Source organism: Abramis brama, assembly GCF_963993115.1.
Source record: "Abramis brama genome assembly, chromosome: 2".
In the NCBI taxonomy this organism is placed as follows: domain Eukaryota; kingdom Metazoa; phylum Chordata; class Actinopteri; order Cypriniformes; family Leuciscidae; genus Abramis; species Abramis brama.
This window is the reverse complement of record NC_139964.1, coordinates 15,405,253-15,427,653: the sequence shown is the minus strand read 5'-3', so window position 1 is coordinate 15,427,653 and position 22,401 is coordinate 15,405,253. Positions and strand designations below refer to the sequence as shown.

Sequence of the window (22,401 nt, the reverse complement as noted above, 5' to 3'; positions counted from 1 at the left end):
ATTTGTTGCACTTTTTTATACAGTTATATTGTAAAACTAAAATACCTTTTATAAAATAATTATCAATTCATACAGGGCTAGTATGAATTGCAGCTGTATAGATACACACCCAGGTATCGGATTAGTACTCAGTATCGGCCGATACCCTGAGTCCAGGTATTGGAATCGGTATCGGGAAGGAAAAAAGGGTATCGGAACATCTCTAGCTCTGACCATTGAAAGGGTCTCTTAGGGCTTAATAAATCAGTCAGAGGGGCAACTACATTTGCAAAATTATGACAAAAACCTCTGTAGTAACCCACCATCCAGAGAAAGCTGGAAGACAGTGTTTGTGGCGTTTTTCTTAGGGATCCCAATTCATCAGTCACTGACATAACTCATAGTGATGACTGAATGGGAACGTCTAGGTTACTAATGTAACCCCCGTTCCCTGAAGTAGGGAAGGGAGAAGTTACGTCCCTTTGCCACAATCCCTGTGTTCACCGCTGAGCAACAAGCACCACTAGGGGTAGAACTGAGACACGAGGAAAAGAAACGAGGATACACAAATAAGAAATGAGAAGCGCCCTATTTGTAAATTGGAATATTCTTGATCACTGGAGCGTCACTTCAAAGCGTCAACAGCTGCGATCAAGGGATCTGCCCTTATGTTGTTAAAGTTTGGTTATTTAAGAAATTCATACATAATAAAGATAAAGCAAGATGTCCTGTTGATATACGTTTGATATATAATTTATATAAACTGCAAAGGTAAAGCATAAATAAAAATGATTGTGCATGTGAAGGGAATTGAGAAAATTGAGATGCTGAGTTTGATCGGTTTCTGGGTCACAGGCTGGAGGACGGAGGAGCGAGGAAATGAGGAAGCATCAATTTGAATATTGAGAAGCACTCATAAACTTTCCCGTAGGGCTGGGCGATATATCGCACGATATTGTTATGCGCATCTCATCAGTAAAGCTGGTTCCTTGATTAGTAGTAAAACATCATCACCTGCTTTCAGATGGAGCGGCATTTACTACAAAGAGCCGTAGTTAACTGACAAGCTGAGCCATATCGCATCAATATCGCGGACGTATCGCCAGCGATAATTAATGCGATATGGCTCAGCTTGTCAGTTAACTACGGCTCTTTGTACACAGCAAAAACTCCAGTGTTAAATTAACACTCCTGGGAGTGTATATGAACACTCAAGAGTGTTGAAGTTAATGAGATAATTAAGTGATTAATTTAGTGATGATTGAACATTATTGAAGACACCTGATGTTAACAAGCAGAATCACTGAAGGAGAAAATCACAAATTGTAAGCCACCATTATGACGATCAATGGTTGCTTTAGTTGGACTCTTGACCCTTATATTATTAACTTTAGATTTTGTCTGGCTGTTGTATCTGAGTTATAACTACCAGATGAACAAAGAAAAAATGTGATCTGATGGTGTTGGTTATATTATGACATTCATCATCTGAACTTGATCACTGAACTCATTAAGATCCTTCTTTCTGACTTCGATTTGGTTACAGCATAACTGTGAATCTGCATAAATATCCAGAATTTCTGATATAATATAAAGGATTTTTTAAAAGTTGTTTAAAAAAAAAAAATCTTTCTTTTAGGCACACACAGACATCAAGATTCAGTCCATGCATCTCAACAATGGTGACGAGCAGAATATTAAATTAGGAAAAGTAAATTACATAGACAATTCAGATCATAATTTATTCATACCGCAATGCATGATGGGAGCCATTAATGAGTTGTGATTGGTGGCAGCCACTGCAACATGCTTTATTATTGTCACAATTGTTCAGAGGCGGACAGAGTACACAGCTTCATTACTTGAGTAAAAGTACAGATACCCCTTGCTAAATTTTACTCAAGTACAAGTAAAAGTACTACAGTCAAATGTCTACTTAAGTAAAAGTACTAAAGTACTTGTTTTTAAAAGTACTTGAGTATCAAGAGTACAAGAGTACATTTTCTAAATATTGCATTACTACTGCCACAGTGCTTACATTGGTAAACACAGCAGACACTTGAAGTGAAAACTATCATTAACTTATTCAGAAAATTGAAATAGTCTGGCGAGGTGGGGCCACGGGTTGGCACATTCCTGGGATGTGATATTTTTTTTCCCAGGATGGTAGAGGAAGACTCATGAATATTCATTTGGGAAGTCATCCCTGATTGGTCTGATGACCTACCCCTAACCCCACCCCTAAACCTACCCGTCACTGGGGGTCTTATGACCTCCCTAACCCCGCCCCTAAACCTACCCGTCACTGGGGTTAAGACCAATCAGGGATGACTTCCCTAATGAATATTCATGAGTCTTCCCCTACCATCCTTGGAAAAAAAATACTCCCGGGATGGACCTGCTGCGTCTTCATCCAATGTTTCGTCCATGGTTTCGTCTCTTATCTAAATCTGACCATGGAGTGAGATAGGTCTGACTGCAGAACCGCAGAACCATACGTCATAGCAGTGTGAGGACGACAGCGCCAGCCCAACAGTCTGGTGCCGGAAGTGGATACCATACATATCCACCTTACATATACCATACCTAAACCTACCCATCTCCACCCCCTGACCCCTAAACCTACCCATCTCCACCCCCTGATCCCTAAACCTACCCCTAAACCTACCCATCTCCACCCCTTAGATGCTTTTACCCCGCCCACTTCCGGCATCAGACTGTTAGGCTGGCGCTGTCGTCCTCACACTGCTATGACGTATGGTTCTGCGGTTCTGCAGTTGGTTATTATTGCATGGAGTTGACTTTGGTGGAAAGCTGAAAGTGATTGCTAATAGGCTGTCCCAATCAGTGGTGCCTGCACATATTTTAACACTTTACACTCTTGAGTGTGGACTCATATACACTCACAGGACTGTTAATTTAACACCGCTCCATCTGAAAGCAGGTGATGGCGATTTACTACTAATCAAGGGAACCGGCTTTACTGATGAGACGCGCATAACAATATCGTGCGATATATCGCCCAGCCCTACTTTCCCGCGATTCCAACGTCTTCATTTTCTTTCCTTGCAACCTTCCCTCACATCCTACAGGGGTATGTGTTTTAGCCTTAAACAGTGAAAAATTAAACTGGGATGTTTGCTGAAATTGTCCAATAATAACCAACTGCAGCCTTTCCTAGAACATTTTCCACCAGCCGTCTCTGATAAATACTTTTACCTGACATCTGTAGATCCTCCAGTGAAACCTGTGATCTCCATCAGTCCATCTGGTGTAATAGTGGAGGGAGATTCAGTGACTCTGAACTGCAGCAGTGACTCAAACCCTCCTGCAGAAATCAGCTGGATTAAAGGAGGAACGATTGTAGGATCTGGAAGAATCTTCAACATCTCAAATATCAGCTCTGATGACAGTGGAGAATACAAGTGCAAGTCCATCAATGAACATGGAGAGAAAGACTCTGATAATGTGACTTTAAACATCATGTGTGAGTTAATGATGGTCCAGTAACTGTGACATTAAATCCTCGAAACATCTGTGATGTTAAGTTTAAAATGATTGTTAATGATATCAATATTTATCTGTTAGATCCTCCCAGGAACGTCTCAGTGTCCATCAGTCCATCTGGTGTAATAGTGGAGGGAGATTCAGTGACTCTGAACTGCATCAGTGACTCAAACCCTCCTGCAGAAATCAGCTGGATTAAAGGAGGAACGATTGTAGGATCTGGAAGAATCTTCAACATCTCAAATATCAGCTCTGATGACAGTGGAGAATACAAGTGCAAGTCCATCAATGAATATGGAGAGAAAGACTCTGATAATGTGACTTTAAACATCATGTGTGAGTTAATGATGGTCCAGTAACTGTGACATTAAATCCTCGAAACATCTGTGATGTTAAGTTTAAAATGATTGTTAATGATATCAATATTTATCTGTGTTAGATCCTCCCAGGAACGTCTCAGTGTCCATCAGTCCATCTGGTGTAATAGTGGAGGGAGATTCAGTGACTCTGAACTGCATCAGTGACTCAAACCCTCCTGCAGAAATCAGCTGGATTAAAGGAGGAACGATTGTAAGATCTGGAAGAATCTACAGCATCTCAAAGATCAGCTCTGATGACAGTGGAGAATACAAGTGCAAGTCCATCAATGAACATGGAGAGAAATACTCTGATGCTGTGACTTTAAACATCATGTGTGAGTTTTATGAATCACATTTTCATTTTTCATACCTTCTACTTGACACAGATCCTCCAATAAATCCTGTGATTGCATCAGTCCATCTGGGGAAATAATGGAGGGTGATTCATAAGTCTGATGTCAAATTTAATTTGATTAATGTTTTGTTTTTTTTCTGTATTAGATCCTCCCAGGAGCGTCTCAGTGTCCATCAGTCCATCTGGTGTAATAGTGGAGGGAGATTCAGTGACTCTGAACTGCATCAGTGACTCAAACCCTCCTGCAGAAATCAGCTGGATTAAAGGAGGAACGATTGTAGGATCTGGAAGAATCTTCAGCATCTCAAAGATCAGCTCTGATGACAGTGGAGAATACAAGTGCAAGTCCATCAATGAATATGGAGAGAAATACTATAATGTGACTTTAAACGTCATTTGTGAGTAAATGATCGTTTACACATTGTTCAAAAACTTCAAATTCATAATTTTCTAATATTTATAGTGAGTCTCAGAGATCAGACTAACTGTAACTGTCACAGGTGAAGCTTTTATTAACACACTCCTGTATCTTCACATCATTCATCAGTTTGGAAAGTTAATTATGATGATCTTCCTCTTTCAGTTCATCATGTTGCTGGTGGGAATGTGATTATGATCACAGCGGCATCTGGAGGATTATTCATCATCATCATCTTCATCATCATCTTCATACTGTTTATAATGTGAGCTCAATAAAAAACGGCAGTGATTGTATAAGTTCACTTTTGTTCTAATGTAAAAGAAAATGGCTAATTTGTTTGATTATTAGTAATCATTAAAAACAATGTTTTATTTACATATTTTCTCTTAATTTAATACATTCCATCCATATGCTGTTAATGTCTGTGATTATAACAGGAAGAAACAAAGGAGTGTTAAAGCTGAAGATCACACCGTGAAAGAGGTAAATCATCCAAACACAACACGACTTTACAGAAGCAGAAAATCAGTCAATCAGCCGTTATCTGTGTCTCAGACTGTAACTGTAAGAACTGATGAGAAACTAACATTATCAAAGACTTTATCAACACAATCCAGAAAAGAAAAAAAAATCATTAAATAAAACTGAAGAAAACATTTAACTAATTTTTACATGGTTTAATGGAATACTTTTAAATTTAGTGTTTCAATATAGGTTGGTCTAATTGCATAATCATTTACATATACTGTGATGAATGAACATGTCATTTACTCATTCTGCCCTATTCTTTCCCACTCCGTGTGTGAATCAATGAAATATACATGCATTTTACATCACTACATTGATTTGATCTAACCTGATACTTGATCTGAAAAGTCTGAGGAAAACTCCTCTAGACTGAGAATCTTCAGATCAAACTGATTTACATGTCTTAATAATAATTACAAATTTTCTTGCATTTCAGAATGATCTCAATTCTGATGCCTCACAGAGCGTTTCAGTCCATGATAAGCCTCTTTCTGAACAAAATTCAGCCAATGATTCTCTGTATGCCAGTGTGAAACCCAAAAGGTTTAGAGGAAAAACTCCTGAATCCAGAGATACTGAGGATATTCTGTACGCAACTGTCCGACATCACAGAAAACCAGAGACGAAGAGAGCAGAGGAGAATGAATGTCAGTATGATGATATAAGAGTTCATCAGCCTGATGCTGCAGTGAGGTGAGAAAAAAACAACTTAACCAGCTTAACCAATACCAATTTAACTAGTACTAACTTAACTAGTACCGACTGAACCAGCACCAACTGAACCAGTACCAACTTAACCAGCACCAACCTAACCAGTACTAACTTAACCAGCACCAACTTAACCAGTGCCAACTTAACCAGTACTAATGTAACCAGTGCAACTTAACCAGTACCAACTTAACCAGAACCAACTTAACCAGTACTACCTTAACCAGTGCAACTTAACCAGTACCACACAGCAAAAACTCCAGTGTTAAATTAACACTCCTGGGAGTATATGAGTCCACACTTGTAGAGTGTAAAGTGTTAAAATATGAGTGTTAAATTAACACTCAAGAGTGTTAAAGTTAATGAGATAATTAAGTGATTAATTGAGTGATGATTGATCATTATTGAAGACACCTGATGTTAACAAGCAGAATCACTGAAGGAGAAAATCACAAATTGTAAGCCACCGTTATGGTGATGGGTGTTTGCTTTAGTTGGGCTCTTGACCCTTATATGTTTACTTTAAATTTTGCTTGTCTGCTGTTAATGATTTATAACAGTCAGATGAACAAAGAAAAAATGTGATCTGATGGTGTTGGTTATGTTTTGACATAATCATGTTGTGATCTGAAAAACTAAACTTATTGAGATAGTTTGGATTAACTTGTTAATTACAGCAGCTCTGTGATTCTACAGCACATGATTTTCAGTATTTTTCATATAATCCAAAATATTTAATAAACATTGTTCTGATCAAAAGACTTTCAAATGAATTTATTTAGAAACACAGACATCAATAATCAGCCTGTGAATCTGAGCCTGTGAATCTGAGAAACCTGTGAATGGTGACAATAATAAAGCATGTTGCAGTGGCTGCCACCAATCACAACTCATTAATGGCTCCCATCATGCATTGCGGTGTGAATAAATTATGATCTGAATTGTCTATGTAATTTACTTTTCCTAACTGAATATTCTGCTCGTCACCATTGTTGAGATGCATAGACTGAATCTTGACGTCTTTGTGTGCCTAAAAGAAAGATTTTTTTTTTTCTTCAAAACAACTTTTAAGAAATCCTTTGTATTATATCTAAAATTTTGGATATTTATGCAGAGCCACAGTTATGCTGTAACCAACAACATATATCTAAGTCAGAAATAAGGATCTTAATGAGTTCAGTGATCAAGTTCAAATGATGATTGTCATAATATAACCAACACCATCAGATCACTTTTTTTCTTTATTCATCTGGCATTTATAACTCAGATACAACAGCCAAACAAAATCTAAAGTAAACATTTAAAGGTCAAGAGCCCAACTAAAGCAAACAATAATCACCATAACGGTGGCTTACAATTTGTGATTTTCTCCTTCAGTGATTCTGCTTGTTAACATCAGGTGTCTTCAATAATAGTCAATCATCACTCAATTAATCACTTAATTATCTCATTAACTTTAACATTCTTGAGTGTTAATTTAACACTCATATTTTAACACTTTACACTCTTGAGTGTGGACTCATATATACTCCCAGGAGTGTTAATTTAACACTGGAGTTTTTGCTGTGCAACTTATCCAGAACCAACTTAACCAGTGCCAACTTAACCAGTGCCAACTTAACCAGTACTAATTTAACCAGTGCAACTTAACCAGTACCAATTTAATCAGTACTAACTTAACCAGTGCAGTTTAACCAGTGCAACTTAACCAGCACCAACCTAACCAGTACTGACTTAACCAGTGCAACTTAACCAGTACCAACTTAACCAGAACCAACTTAACCAGCACCAACTTAACCTTTACCAACTTAACCAGTACCAACTTAGCCAGCAACAACTTAACCAGTACTAATTTAACCATTGCAACTTAACCAGTACCAACTTAACCAGTACTAACTTAACCAGCACCAACGTAACCTGTACTGACTTAACCAGTGCAACTTAACCAGTACCAACTTAACCAGCACAAACCAAACCAGCTTAACCAGCACCAACTTAACCAGTATCAACATAACCAGTACCAGCTTATCCAGCACCATATTAACCAGTACCAACTTAACCAGCTTAACCAGTACCAACTTAACAGCACCAACTTAACCAACTTAACCAGCACCAACTTAACCAGCTTAACCAGCATCAACATAACCAGTACCATCTTAACCAGTACCAACTTGACCAGCACCAATTTAACCAGTACCAGCTTAACCAGTACCAACATAACCAGTGCCAACCTGACCAGTACCAACTTAACCAGTTTAACCAGCACTAATTTAACCAGTACCAGCTTAACCAGTTCCAACTTAACCAGCACCAGCTTAACCAGTACCAACTTAACTAGTACCAACTTAACAGCACCAACTTAACCAACTTAACCAGCACCAACTTAACCAGCATCAACATAACCAGTACCAGCTTTATCACCACCAACTTAACCAGTACCAGCTTAACCAGTACCAACTTGACCAGCACCAATTTAACCAGTACCAGCTTAACCAGTACCAACATAACCAGTGCCAACCTGACCAGTACCAACTTAACCAGTTTAACCAGCACTAATTTAACCAGTACCAGCTTAACCAGTTCCAACTTAACCAGCACCAGCTTAACCAGTACCAACTTAACTAGTACCATCTTAATCAGCACCATCTTAACCAGCACCAACTTAACCAGTACCAGCTTAACCAGCACCATCTAAATAACCACAGATCATTTAATATGATATTTAATGGGCTATAATCATTTAATGGGCTATAATATTGTTGTGCTCCTGTTTGTTTTGATTTTTTAGGCAATCAACTGTTCAGATTGTGGAAGATGCATCAGTGATCTACAGCAGCGTCAAATGAGTGATAGAGGCCAGCAAACACACAGCCTTTGTTCAATCGTTTAATGAACGATTGTTGGATGATTGTTTAGTTGTGGAATAAGTTACCTATCTGTTCAGATCACAACCAACATAAACATGTTCATCACCCACATTAAAGGGGGTCGCACACTGGACGAGAAGCACAGCGCCACGTCTTTAAAATTCGAACACATTATTCTCTGAGTGTACACACACCGACAGCGCCATTCGGCATCTGTCCGCGGCGCTCAGTTACGGCTCAGGACCTGGTTCACAATCCTGCCTCGCCACAGAGCGCCATTTACATAGTTTTATATTAAATGTACATTTATTTGTCTTAAATCGTTGTTAATGTATATACTGACTTCACCCTGTGCTGCAATATACATTTAGTTTTACATTAATTTACAGAAATCAGCTGCATGGATGAAAACTACTGATGTTATCAGATTTTTAGGTGATATTCTCAATTCATTCAGTTAATGGACACTCTGAGGTAAAGTGTTCAGACTGCAGACTTAACAACGATTGTATTTAATTGTACAGTACAATCATAACATAGTACAGACATTATCTTAATTCCATAATGTCCTTAAACATAACAATATTGCTGGCCATATATTGAGAAAGTGTGTGTCCGGTGTGCGACCCCCTTAAGACTCATTAGTTCTCTTTGACCCTTTGTGAGATAACGACAGTAATTGTGTGCTGGACTGATGTAAAGTGTGTTCCCTTTCGAGAACGGTCACTTCATATTGCGTAGCTAATATGCAGTGGGGGAAACTCCTTTCCTCGAGAAATATTGATGCCTATATTTAAAACACAGTGCAGCTGCACAGCGAACACAGCAGAGCGTCTAGCTCGCCCATTGGCTGTGGTGTGGCAACTGCACACCCTATGGCGAAGCTCCTCTGACACAAACTAATCAGGCGACCCCGCGCCAGAGCCCGCCAAAATGGGCGGGCATTTGTCTATAAAAAAACATTTTGCCATAATATCAGATTTTATCTCCTTCAGTGACCTTTCATGTTTCTGCCTCCTCTGAAGCCTTCGCCGTGGAAACAAGCCTTTTACAGCCAGAACGAGCCTTGCATACAGCGGACAGCTCCTTCTTCACTCACCTAGAAGCCACTTCTCTTCTGTCACCGTTCTCCTTTGGCCATCCGGTGAACACGCTATATCCTTTATTTGCTAACTGTGTGCTCGCCGCTGCGACACTCGGTTTTCTAAAAGAGCAAATTCGCAAGCGTTGTTTCAAATGCCGCGCTCTTCATGCACCTCGTGCGGATCCCTTCTGCACAAGGTGGACGGACACACGGAGTGCGCCACGTGCCTGGGAGCCGCCCATGCTGAAGCTGCACTCTCTGCCAGGAGCTGCTCTCAAAGCGAGAGTCTGCCTATTTCAATGCTGCGGGTTAGCTCTATTCAAAGACAGTGACACCGCTTTCCTGCTCTTCCTTTTCCCGCACTACTTCAGCCTCGGAAGAAGAAGCGCCTCAGCCATCGGCAGCCTGAACATATGGAAGTAAGCGAGCCCATGCCGGCCATGTCCCCACATGCCTCGCTTTCCCCATCACAGTCTCCTTCGCCGGTCCTGTTCACTCAGGCGGACCAGGGCCCCTCTCTTCGAGCGGCGGGTCTTGTCTCCTTCGGTAGATCGGACGAAGAGCACGACGACAGCCTCTCCATTGCTGCTTTTGAGGAAGAGTGGTCGGGCTTAGTTGACCCCACCCTCCTCTCACAGTCAGGTGCCAGCCAGTGCTACTGCTACCAGGACTAATTCAGACGCTGAGATGCTGCGCATTCTCACCGCGGCCATTTTGAACCTCGGGCTTGAGTGGGCCTCGCTCGAAGAGCCTGCCAGGAGCCGACTGGATGGATGGTTTCTGCCGGGGTGCCAGCAGGCCTCCCGTCACAGGCCAGCGCCCTTCTTCCCTGAAGTTCACAACGAACTCACAAAGTCATGGCGCGCCCCCTATTGGCACGCATGAACGCTTCTACCGCCGCTATGCTCTCCTCATTTGACGGCACCGCGGAAAAAGGATATGAGAAGCTGCCACTGCTCGAGGAAGCAGTCGCCACTCACCTCTGCCCTCCTCCTTCTGCTTGATGGAGATCTAGAGCAGTACACCCCTCAAAGCCCTGCCGAAACACTTCAACCCTTGCTGGACGCGCTTTTTCAGCTTCCGGCCAGGTGGCATCGGCTCAGCACACCATGGCGGTGTTACAGGTTTTCCAGGCCAAGCTTCTCCAATCCTTGGTCTGGCCCGGACCCTGAGGCATTTCGTGACCCGCGCTGTGCCACAGACCTAGCACTGCGCACTACAAAGGCTACTACTCAAGCGATCGGCAGAGGCATGGCTAACCTTGTCGTGCTCGAATTCGCTCACAGACCCCCGCGATTTTAGGTGGTCATCTAGACTTCAGTGAGAAGCGACGTGGCTCACGTGCTTCGAGCCAAAATACAAAATCTACTAGCAAAAGGGGCGATAGAATTAGTGGGGGGCTAATTCTATCGCCCCTTTTGCTAGTAGATTTTGTATTTTGGCACGAAGCACGTGAGTTAGTCAGGGTTTTACAGTCGCTACTTCCTTGTACCAAAAAAGGACGGCGGCACCAGGCCCATTATAGATCTGAGACATCTGAACAAAGCCCTCATGAGACGGCCATTCAGAATGTTAACTACCAAACAAATCCTCGCGCAGGTTCGCCTGGGGGATTTTTTTTTTTTACGGTGGATCTGAAAGACGCTTAGTTTCATATTCAGAAAACACCCAATCACAGGCCATTCTTGAGATTCGCCTTTGAGGGGCAGGCTTATCAATACACGGTCCTACCATTCGGTCTGTCACTGGCACCCCGTACATTTACGAAGTGCATGTGGCAACAGGGAGTGCGCGTGCTGAACAATCTCGATGATTGGTTCATTATGGCTCAATCGAAGACCGAATTATTGACACACAAATCCTTGCTCCTCAGCCATTTGTAATGTCTGGGGCTCAGGATAAATTTTCCCAAGAGCAAACTGTTACCAAGCTCTGATCGAGCCCAGAGAAGAGCTTACATATCAACTGCCTGGAAATGAGAGCAGTTTGTTTAGCCCTGAAAGTGTTTCTGCCAGACCTCAGAGGACACCACGTCTTGGTCCGCAAGGACAATATGTCAGTGGTGTCCTATATAAATCGCCAGGGCGGCCTCAGATCAGGCAACCTGTATGTCATGGCCAGAAACCTCCTCCTTTGGGCACAAGCCAACCTGCACTCTCTGAGAGCTGCTCACATCCCGGGCATCCAAAATTTGGGTGCGGACATGCTATCTCGAGACAACACTTCTCCAGGTGAGTGGTCTCTCAACCCACAGACGGTTTGTCTGATATTGAGAGTATTCGGCAAGGCAGAGGTTGACCTCTTTGCCTCGGACAGCAACACTCACTGTGCAATGTTCTTTTCAAAGTACAGGGACGCACTGGCCCATCCCTGGCCCCTCTATATGCGTTCCCTCCTGTCTCTATGATCCCTCAGGTCATCAAACGGATCATAGAAAGCGGATGCTCAGTCCTCCTAGAAGCCCCCCTCTGGAAAACCCAGGTGTGGTTTCCAAAGCTGGCTCAGTTGATGGACAAAGTCCCTTGGCCTGTGCCAGTGAGGAAGGATCTCCTCACGCAGACAAACGGGACGATTTGGCACCCTCGCCCTGACTTGTGGGCCCTCCATGTGTGGCCCCTCGACAGGTCTCCTGGGGCCTCCCAGAAAAAGTCTTGAAAACTATCACTGAAGCTAGAGCACCGTCTATCAGGTGCCTCTATGCCCTGAAGTGGTCAGTGTTCACCAGCTGGTGCACAGCTAGGGACTTCGAACCCCAGTCATGCAAGGTATCAGTGGTACTCTCCTTCCTACAAGAGCCGTTGGATGCGGGTCGCTCCCCATGCTAATTGTGCGGCGTGTTACATTGCATCCCCACTCCATATTAGCTACGCAATACAAAGTGACCGTTTTCGAAAGGGAACGTACTCGGTTACTAAGTATTGCGTAGCCTGCCGCACTATTGCAAACTGTCAGAGTTTGTTGCTTCAGTCGATTTAACCTGATATTATGGCGAAATAATGGGCTTTCGCTGTGCATTTTAAATTTAGGCTTCAATATTTCTTGAGGAAAGGAGTTTCCCCCACTGCGTATTAGCTACGCAATACTTGTTCCCTACTCTCAGGGAACCGAGGTTAAGTTAGTAACCGAGTACGTTTTGTTGGATTACATTTTTATTAAATGTTTAATTTAGTTTTTCCACTGCAATAGTATATAAACTGATAAAGTTTAGTAGACTGATTTCAGATGATTATGGAGTCTCCAGCAAAGAGTCTCCTTTCCTGCTAGACCTGTTTTCTCTATTGTGTTTTAAATGAATCAGATCACTTGATTCTCACCTTTCGGAGCCCAGACGTTGAATCGTTAGGTTGATTGACTTTCACCTTTTGTCTTTAATGGCACTGGGATGGCTCTTGGAATTGGAGTTCCTGGCCAGTATCAGCATGTGAATAGTTATGCTGATTCAATTGGACTCAGAGTAGGGTGTGTTCCTACTTCATTTGCATGCTTTGTTCAGAGTCTCCACCTCTATGTAATCCCTCCCCCTTGGAATGTATATAACTACAATGCATACTGTATTAGATTAGATCATGTTGGAAGTTTCTACAGCCGCGTACAGCGGAGTTCTCAATAAAGAATAACTTCTGTTGAACGCGATCCCGACTGTCTCACTGGTCTCTGCTTCAAACAAAGAAAACTTTACAACAGATGGTGCCGTGACCCGGATGGAGAAGAAGGAAACTCAAAGAATTTTAAGCTCAAAGAACTGCATCTTGAAACTTCAAGCTCAAAGATCTCAACAAAGCTGACTGAGTTCCAGACTGAATCTTCTGAATCCAGATTGAAAACTTCAAGCTCCAAAAAGATCTCAAAGACTGAATTTTTCCAGACGGAATCTTTCTCTACAAATGAAAGACTCGGTGAGTTTCACTCCATTAAAAGAACCAATGCAGACCAGTACAAATGTTTTCCTCTGCACCGTTCAGAGAAGTAGTTAACCCTCTAGGCGCCACGGTCGAGTTTACTCGACAAGATGCGGCACTGAATAAAACGGCCGATTTTGTCAAATAGGGTGTCAAATTTCGTTCGACCTCCCCTCCACTAGTTGGCAGACATGTCATACTTCATCCCTGACTCAAAAAAACGTCATGCTTCTATACAAAATCTTCGAGCTAGAGCGCATTGAATCAGTGCGAACAAAAGCGGAGCTAGTGTGCGAGTGAGCCATTTTATCAGAGCAATATTGTCAACGTCAGCGAGTATTTGCATTCGATTATTATTATTATTATTATTATTATCTAATGGCATCAATAAAGCTTACCCGCAATGAAGTGTTGGGTCTTCTATTCGCGGACCCTAATTCTGAAGGGGAATAACGTTATCTGCCTTCAGAAAATGACGGTGATTCTGAAAGTGAAAGTATAGCCCTACACCAAGCACAAACGGTGAATCCTTTGCCCAATATATATGCTCCTTTGCCCAATGTCAGTGGTGGGAACAATGTTTCCCGGGGTCGGAGTGTTCATCGCGAAGTTAGCAGGCGTGTTAGTGTTGTGGGGAACGAGGCGGGAGATTTTTACCGCGCTAGCCATGGTGACCGTGTGCGTCTCCGCAATCGCGGCAATAGTATTGTGGTGGAGGCTTTGTCTAATGCCACTGGGTATGTTAGACGAGGTCGAAGTATTCATAGGACAGTTAGGGGGCAACGTGGAGGCAGGGTGGGGAGTCGCAATGACAATGACAGTAGTCCGAGCTGTGCACACTCGGCGCGCGCGCGAGGCAGATCTGGCCGCGCCCGCGCTGCTCGTATCAGGAGCAGAGGCGGTGTGACACGGGGCAGAGGGGCTATATTATGCATAGTCTATCGCAAGACCACACCATGAAACACTACAAGAAATGTCACCTGGATGGATAGGGAGTCATTATCTCTACAGCAAAAGCCCTGCAACATAAATTCTTTCTTTTTTTTCTGCCATTTATTAGTAATGATTTACACTGTTGATTTACTATCTATTTCCCTGACCATTTAGTAGTGTACAATATGTGTTCTTTTTTGTGTGTTCATGTCCTTGTGATGTGTGCGTCTTTGTCAACTAAAAAAACAACAACCAAAAAAAACAACAAAAACCACAAAAAGAAAAAGAAAATACTAACATTGTCTCTCGTCTTGTCTCGTCATCTCACTCATGATCTGTGGCTTGCCGTGGCGAGTGAGCTTTTGAACTAAACAGGTCTTGTCTACTTGTGTTTGTGTGTCATATGAATAATATGTGCCCCATATACATGGAATCAGAGTGCCAACTGTATGTAGTAAATGGAAAATCTCTACAGCAAAAGGCCAACCGCTACATGCATTCAGTTTGTTTCTACCATTTATTAGTAATGATTTACACAGTTTGTTCACTACTTACTATTTACCTGAGCTTTCAGTATTGTGCAATATAGCATACAGAAGGTGAGGGACATTTTTGGGGGAAAGAAGTGCTGCATTTGATCATTTAAACGTGACTTTTCATGAAAATTCTATAATCCAAGATGGCCGCCACTATATGACGTCATAATATGCAAATTAGATGGGAAAATGTAATCCCTACATAAACTTTGGGTCATCCTTAATATTTCTCTAATTTACAGAAAGTCTCTATCTTTTATCACTTTTAAGATATAGCCTTTTGAAATTAAGATGTCAAAATCGAACGTTTTAGGAAAAAACCTCTGGCGCCTAAAGGGTTAACAAACAGCTGTAGAGTTTGGTTAACTAAAGATAAGCCTCTAAAAAGTTTTCTTTTAGAGATGAAATTGATCCTCTGTTGTTGACAGGGAAGATTAACAGTTACATGTTAATATTGTGTGTATGCTCTTGCTAGAGAAGACCTATCTGTAAGCTAGAGAATTAGCTTTAGAATTAGATTTAGCCTCATGTGCTAATAAGATTGTACCCTCTGTTTGCAAGACAGTAGAGAGAAGGTTTTTTTTTTTAGTGTTTGTTTGTGGTAACAGAAATTCACAAAATGTTTAGGAAAAGTACTAGACAGATTACACCTTCGTGGTCAGAAAGCGAATTCAAAAATATGTTAAGAGAACAAATGGACCTAATAGTCACTGAAAAAGTTAGACAGGAACTAACTCAGAAATATGAAATTCACCCAGACAAAACTTGGTCAGTAGATGAGTGTAAAAAGGTGCTTGGAGCAAGCATCCGCAAAAACCATATGAAGGGCATTATTTGTGTTCATAGAGAATTTGTCTTAGCAAAAGCCACAGAACAGTCTAAGCGCAACTCTGAGCTAGAGAAACAGATCAAAGAGCTCCATGCTAGAATATCTTCGTTGACTAAGAAAGTAAACCGCAACAAAGATGCAGAAAAAACTGATGTGGAAGAAGTTAGTCAGCCTGATAACAATTATCCTGACTTAAAAGCTTTCGTTGAAACAAATGTAGCCATCCAATCAGTAACTGATCAGCCTGTAGATTCAGTGCAGGTTTGTGGGGCTAGGAGAAGATCTCAGGGAACTGAAAGTGTTACTCCGAACTCTTCTGTTGTCCAAATACAAACGGTTGCCAAAACATCTTTAGGTCCTAAGGATATAGATAGACTCTCCCAGAGTTTACCCTCAGCACGTACAAATTTTTCTGAATTTAGAAGAGCATTGTTCAGCAAAATGCATCTTTACGACATGTCGTTGCCGGAAGTCACACAGCTGATGTCACAAATTCTAACTGAATCTGAATTCAACAATTTTGAGTCTGCTTTTACTTCCGAACTGCAACATGTCAGTAAAGGCGATTTGAGAGAAGGTGTTTTGAAAATCCTAAAGAATATCTTAGGACCCAAAATCGATTGGTCGAGAGTTACTAGCTGTGTACAAGAGAAAGAAGAAACTGTGAGTGAATATACTGAGAGGTTCTGTCAGGTAGCGGTAACGTACAGTGGAATAGTGGATGATTCCGAAAGTGTGTTAGCTGACAAAGGAGCTCTAATCCGAATTTGGGCAGATGGTCTTGTAGCTGAGTACAGAACAGCCTTGCCATTCCTAGATATTACGTGGGCTAAAAGAACTCTCAGAAGTAACCTAGAAAGTTTAGCTATTTGGGAAAGAAATTCTGATGTCAAAGAGAGAGTAAGAATTGCAGCAGCATCCATTAAGGTCAATTCAGAGAAGCCAAAGAAACGCAAAAGTCCTAGAGAAGCCAGTTGTTCTTACTGTGGCAAGCACGGACATTTTGGAAAAGAATGTAGAAAAAACAAAAATAACTTAAGACAAGTTAACAAGGTTAACCAGCTTCTGATCAGCCTGCTTGATATTCTGAAGCAGCCCCTCCCCTCCTCGTTAAACTCGTGGGGCAACTTGATACGGTGTTAACCATTTAGGCTGTGAGTGCTTAATTTCCACAGTAACTCACAACAAAGATGAAAGACTTATTTTTGTTTAATAGAACAAAAGGAAAGTGACTGTCACAGCCTTTGTTTGGGGGACATTCAGAAAACTCACAGCCTTAAATGTTATGCCATAGAATATTACAATCAGACCTCCATGCTCTATATGATGTCTATTAAGACTGATGTTTCACTGGAGAATGAAAATGTGCCAATTTTCTCACACACTGTACAGTGTGTACACAACACAGGGACAGAATAGAACACGGTTCAGTGAGGGCCCTGGAAAGAACTGACGCAACAGGCGTCGGGGGCCAATCCAGGGTGAAGACAACCTCAACAGTTTGACTCACACCCAGGTCAAAATAGTGAGTCATACATCGTTGCGCTCGTCTCGGCGGCGCGATCGCGATGAGCCGAACTTTTCCGTAGGGAACGACTTTTCAGGGTGAAGCCACAAAATGAACCCATCGGTACCATAATTCATAACCCATAATCGGTCTAAAAGTGTGACGGAGCGTCGGACCGGGAAAAAAACACCAGATTCGTTGGCCTCGCGCGGCGTACTTTCCAGGCCCGTGAGGCTCACAACTTTACGAATTCCGTCAATGTTTTAGAAATCGCTCAGTGAGCTCACCGAGCCCTCTCTGGGATTCGCAAAAGGTTGAGCGAGCGCCCGTTCCCACCGAGTCTGGTATCGTAGCATCCGGCCCGCTCTCCTGAGAACATCGGTGTCTTCGATTTCGACATACGCCTTGCGGGTCGGTTTTTAACGACGTTTTCGAGATTTTGGCCTTCACTCTGACCGATCGGTGCGAGAGTTAAACCCGGGACGGGCCGCGTTTGACGTGGGATTTCTCGCTTGTCCAACGACGCACAGCAAAGTGCTTGGGCTCGTTGCGAGCGGCAAAACACACCCTTTACAATGACATAAAGAATATGCATCCTGGGTTTTCGGATTCCGAAAAACAGCCGTTTTTGTGCGGTGAGTGTCACGATCCAGTGGCAAGCCCAAAATCGAGGCCAATTTGACCCCTGTGTCTCTCGGCCCTCGAATAACGCACAGCAGTGAGCAAGTGCTCATGTGAAACAGCAAAACACGAGCTTTCCAATGATATAAGACTCACACTGCATGGACTTTGTTTTAAAAAACAATTAATTAATTAATTAAAATAAGTTGAAATGATGCCTAAATTGGGCATTCAAAAAATGTTATATTTAACTTTCTCTTTGGGCTATAGTATTGTTCTTGGGCTTGAATGAAAGAGGACACTCTGGCCTTTAATTTGGTGTATGGCAATTGAGAATATGATTATGCTAGCCTGCACAGAAGGGTTTAATATTTGGACAATTTTGGAAAATTTGAAATAATGCCTGAATTGCTCTATAAAAAATAGTATTATTAGCCTTCTCTTTGGTCTATATTAATGTTCTTGGGCTTGAAAGAAAGGTGAGATTCTGGCCTTTATTTTGCTGTATAGACATTGAACATCTGACATTCCTGGCCTGCACAGCATGGTTTTGTATATGGAGCATTTTTGGAAAAGTTGAAATAATGCCTGAATTGCACTATAAATTTTTTTATTATTAGCTTTCTCTTTGGGCTACATCAATGTGTTTGGCACTGAAGGAAAGGTGAGATTCTGGCCTTTATTGTGGTGTAAAGAAATTGAACATCTGACATTCCTGGCCTGCACAGCATGGTTTTTTATTTGAACAATGTATTGACTGGGTGCCGGTGAGTCTCACTAAATGTGTGACTGCCTGAAGTGGGTATACTAAAATTGTTAATATAAGCTTTCTCTTTGGTCTATATTAATGTTTTTGACTGGGTGCCGGTGAGTACATGAGATTATTTCTTACTGGCCATGCAGCTTGTTGAGAACAAGTTATTTAGTCTCCCCAGGGTGCCAATACTGCAGTGTAAAAGGAATACTAGCACACACACACACACACACACACACACACACACACACACAAATAAAGATACAAAGCTTCTTCAAGGTTGAAGTTGGTCGAACTCTGGCTCCTAAACAAGTCATACTTGTTTTGGGGAAAGTTTTAACAATGTTAATTTGGTGATTTTTATGTCCATATAGTGCCGGCCTTCAACAGTTACTGAGGGTTTGCTCTCAGTGTGGCTCAGACTTTGACTTTAAATATAATGCAAAGAAGATAATATTATGATTGTTAGGAGTACCCTTACGAAAAAGTATACTTAAAGTTAATTTTATAAAGTATACTTAATGTTCAAGTATATTTTTAAGTATACATTATGTAGTAAGTATACTAATGTCAATATGTACTTGTAGTAAACTTCTAAGTGTACTATTTTAACACCGCTTGGGACTAAATTGTTAAGTGTACTATAAGTGTAACAGTAGTAAACTTTAAGTGCACAACTAGTTCATAATTATGTTTCTCATTTGTACTGCAAGTGAACTTATGGGTATAATAGTAGTTTACTATTTTAACACTTGTAGCAACTTTGAAGTATACTCTCAGTAAACTACTAGTTTAGTTGTTTTATACTAAAAGTTTTCTTTAAGTGAACTTAATGTGGTGATACAAGGGAATTGTATGATTACGGGCACGCTCTCAAATACAGAGCTATAATGAATCACGACTACGCCATCCCAGCATTAACCCAGCTGGGGAAATACCCATAAAAAAAAAAAGGGCACACAAGTTCGTTTCTCCCTCCCACAATCACAAGACACCGAGACGTGAATACGTACAAAAATATATATAATTCTTTATTTAATGATCATAAATTTAAAAGGCTACTAGAGTCAGTCAAACAATGGGGCTGGATGGCAAGGCCACTACTTTGTACATGAGCAACGAAGTTCAATCAATAAACAGACAGTTCGACTCTCGTGACGGAGCTGGGGTGCACCATTAGCTGGGCAGGCTGGGCAATAGGCCTCGAATCAGCCCGCAAGGAGTGCACCGTGCCCAAAACTTCCAAAGCACACACACACTCGTGAAATCCACTACAAGAAAACCTCTACCGCACACTCAAAGGAGAACTTCTGTTCACCATGCACAGGATGGCTAGCCTGCCCGCTTTTGGGTCACCCCTGCTCCTGTGAAGGAAAAATAAAACCAATTAACAAAATACAAATGCAGCCTATGAACAAACAGCATTAATTGTTAATATTGCCAGCAATAGGCAATTAACGCCAAATAAACACACAGAAACAAAGTACCGTTGCTACTGACCGTAAAGACAAAGAACACAAAAACAAATGAAGACACAAATGAAAGCAAAACACATGAAAGCAAAGCTAGAAACAAAACAGCTAGAAACAAAACGGCTAGAAACAAAACGGCAGCGCCCTGATCAAGCGCCCTCTTTAACGGCCGATCAGCCGGACTTCCGTTCGAATATCTGGCAGACCATTCCCTCAACCCATTTACGAGCAGTAAAGTAGCAGTCACTCACAGCACGCCGGGTTATACGTGTGATCGGTTCCCTTTTCTACACTGGAACTACAGCAGCAATGTGGAGGAACAAAAACTCTCGAGCAGTACAACATTATGAAGCTGCAGACTCGGAGCCTGCATCTACAGTCCCGCACCCAGAGTCCCGCATTCTCAGACCCCTCGTTTTTCGAGACAGCGCCTCCTGCTGTTCGGAAGATCGTATAACACCCTTATCCAAATGCCATTGAAAACGTTAGGATGCAATATTACGGTCTCTTTTTATTTAAAGTTATCCAAATAAATATTTGCGTTCCCTGCTTAATGCATGTGCCAAAAAAAAAAAAAAAAAATCATTGGGTTTTCAAACTAACTAATTACCCAGTATTTATTTTTTTAACGTGGGTGTAATTGAAAGAAAATTACTGATGTAAGGGATACAAATACAGATTGAACTATCTTCTGAAAAATATTATGTGATATTATATTGCTACAATGTTTTAGTTTGTTTTTGTACAATGTTTCAAATTCCATTTTTTCTTTCAGTTCAACCTATAATGGTCTAATTAACATTATACCATGCTAACATTACAAAACCTGTTTTTTGATATGTTGAATGTGAAGCAAAACTCAAATAATAGACAAAACACCAATAATAAACAATTCTGTACTTTATCTAACAATCACCTTGATCACCGTCATCTTGCTGTAAACAGGACAAAGCAAAGAAAAAAGGAAGAAAGAATTGTGTTAGTGACTTTACTTTTCATCTTCAATTGCATTAAAAAAAACTACTCATTTATAAGTCGCTTTGGATAAAAGCGTCTGCTAAATGAATAAATGTAAAATGTAATGTAAATGCATAAGGTAAAATAATTACTTTCTGGAAGGCAAATGTTGCTTATTTTCTCATTCTTTTTGCATTCACCCTGTCAAATTCCTCAACTTCACTAAAATAAAAGATGAATGCCATTGTCAAAAATATTGTGTGATAATAAATAATATTTTTATTGTTTTATTATTGTAAATGGCTGACAACAACTTCATATCACAGTTAAATTAATATTTATCCATTTTAATACTTACGTTTTATAAGAACTAATTTAAGTAGTCTACATAAATTATATAAAGTAAAATAATTACCGGCATTAATTAATTCAATTTATAGTTTTAGGAGAAAAGGTCCGATAATTAAAAAAAGGTAAAAAGGTAAATCTGATTAAATAATTAATGATGACATTCTTTGATATTAACACACTTAATGTATTTAATTGGTCTACTTTAATGTCAACTAAATTTAATCAAATTTTTACAATGGCTTGTCTACAAAAAGTCCAAGGTTAAAGGCTAACGTTAGCTATCAAAATATTTTCGGGGGGGGGAAAAGGCGGAAAAACATACATTAACGGCTCAAATTTTGTTACAAACTATCTTCACAAATATTAACTATTCATATGTTGGTGTATCGATGAGCTATAAAGTAGTTTGATTAAAAAAGAAATCATTGAATAAAACTGACGATACTCACGTTTCGGCTTAAGTTCTTCAAATGTTTATCCGATCGGTCCGTGTACGTTTTGATAGTTTGTTTTTTTGTTTGAAACACAAAACAAAATAACGAGAAACCACCTGTTTTTCGTTTGTCGTTTCAAACCAAAAACAAAGAAACGGTAAAAAAAAAACAGCCGTTATCCCGTTTTTGGTTCTGAATCCAAAAACGAAAAATGACAAAACCAAAATCAAATAACGGTCCGATTTTGGTTTTTGGAAATTCCTTTTTCCGTTTTTCCTTTTGAAGATCTACATTGAAATA

General features: G+C 40.8%; 1 protein-coding gene across 1 annotated transcript in view; it reads left to right on the top strand.

The window, feature by feature from the left end:
• LOC311077944 (B-cell receptor CD22-like) overlaps positions 1 to 22,401 on the top strand; it is a gene marked incomplete at its 3' end in the record, with an annotated part of 98,032 nt that overhangs the window by 10,030 nt on the left and 65,601 nt on the right. The window lies entirely within an intron of this gene.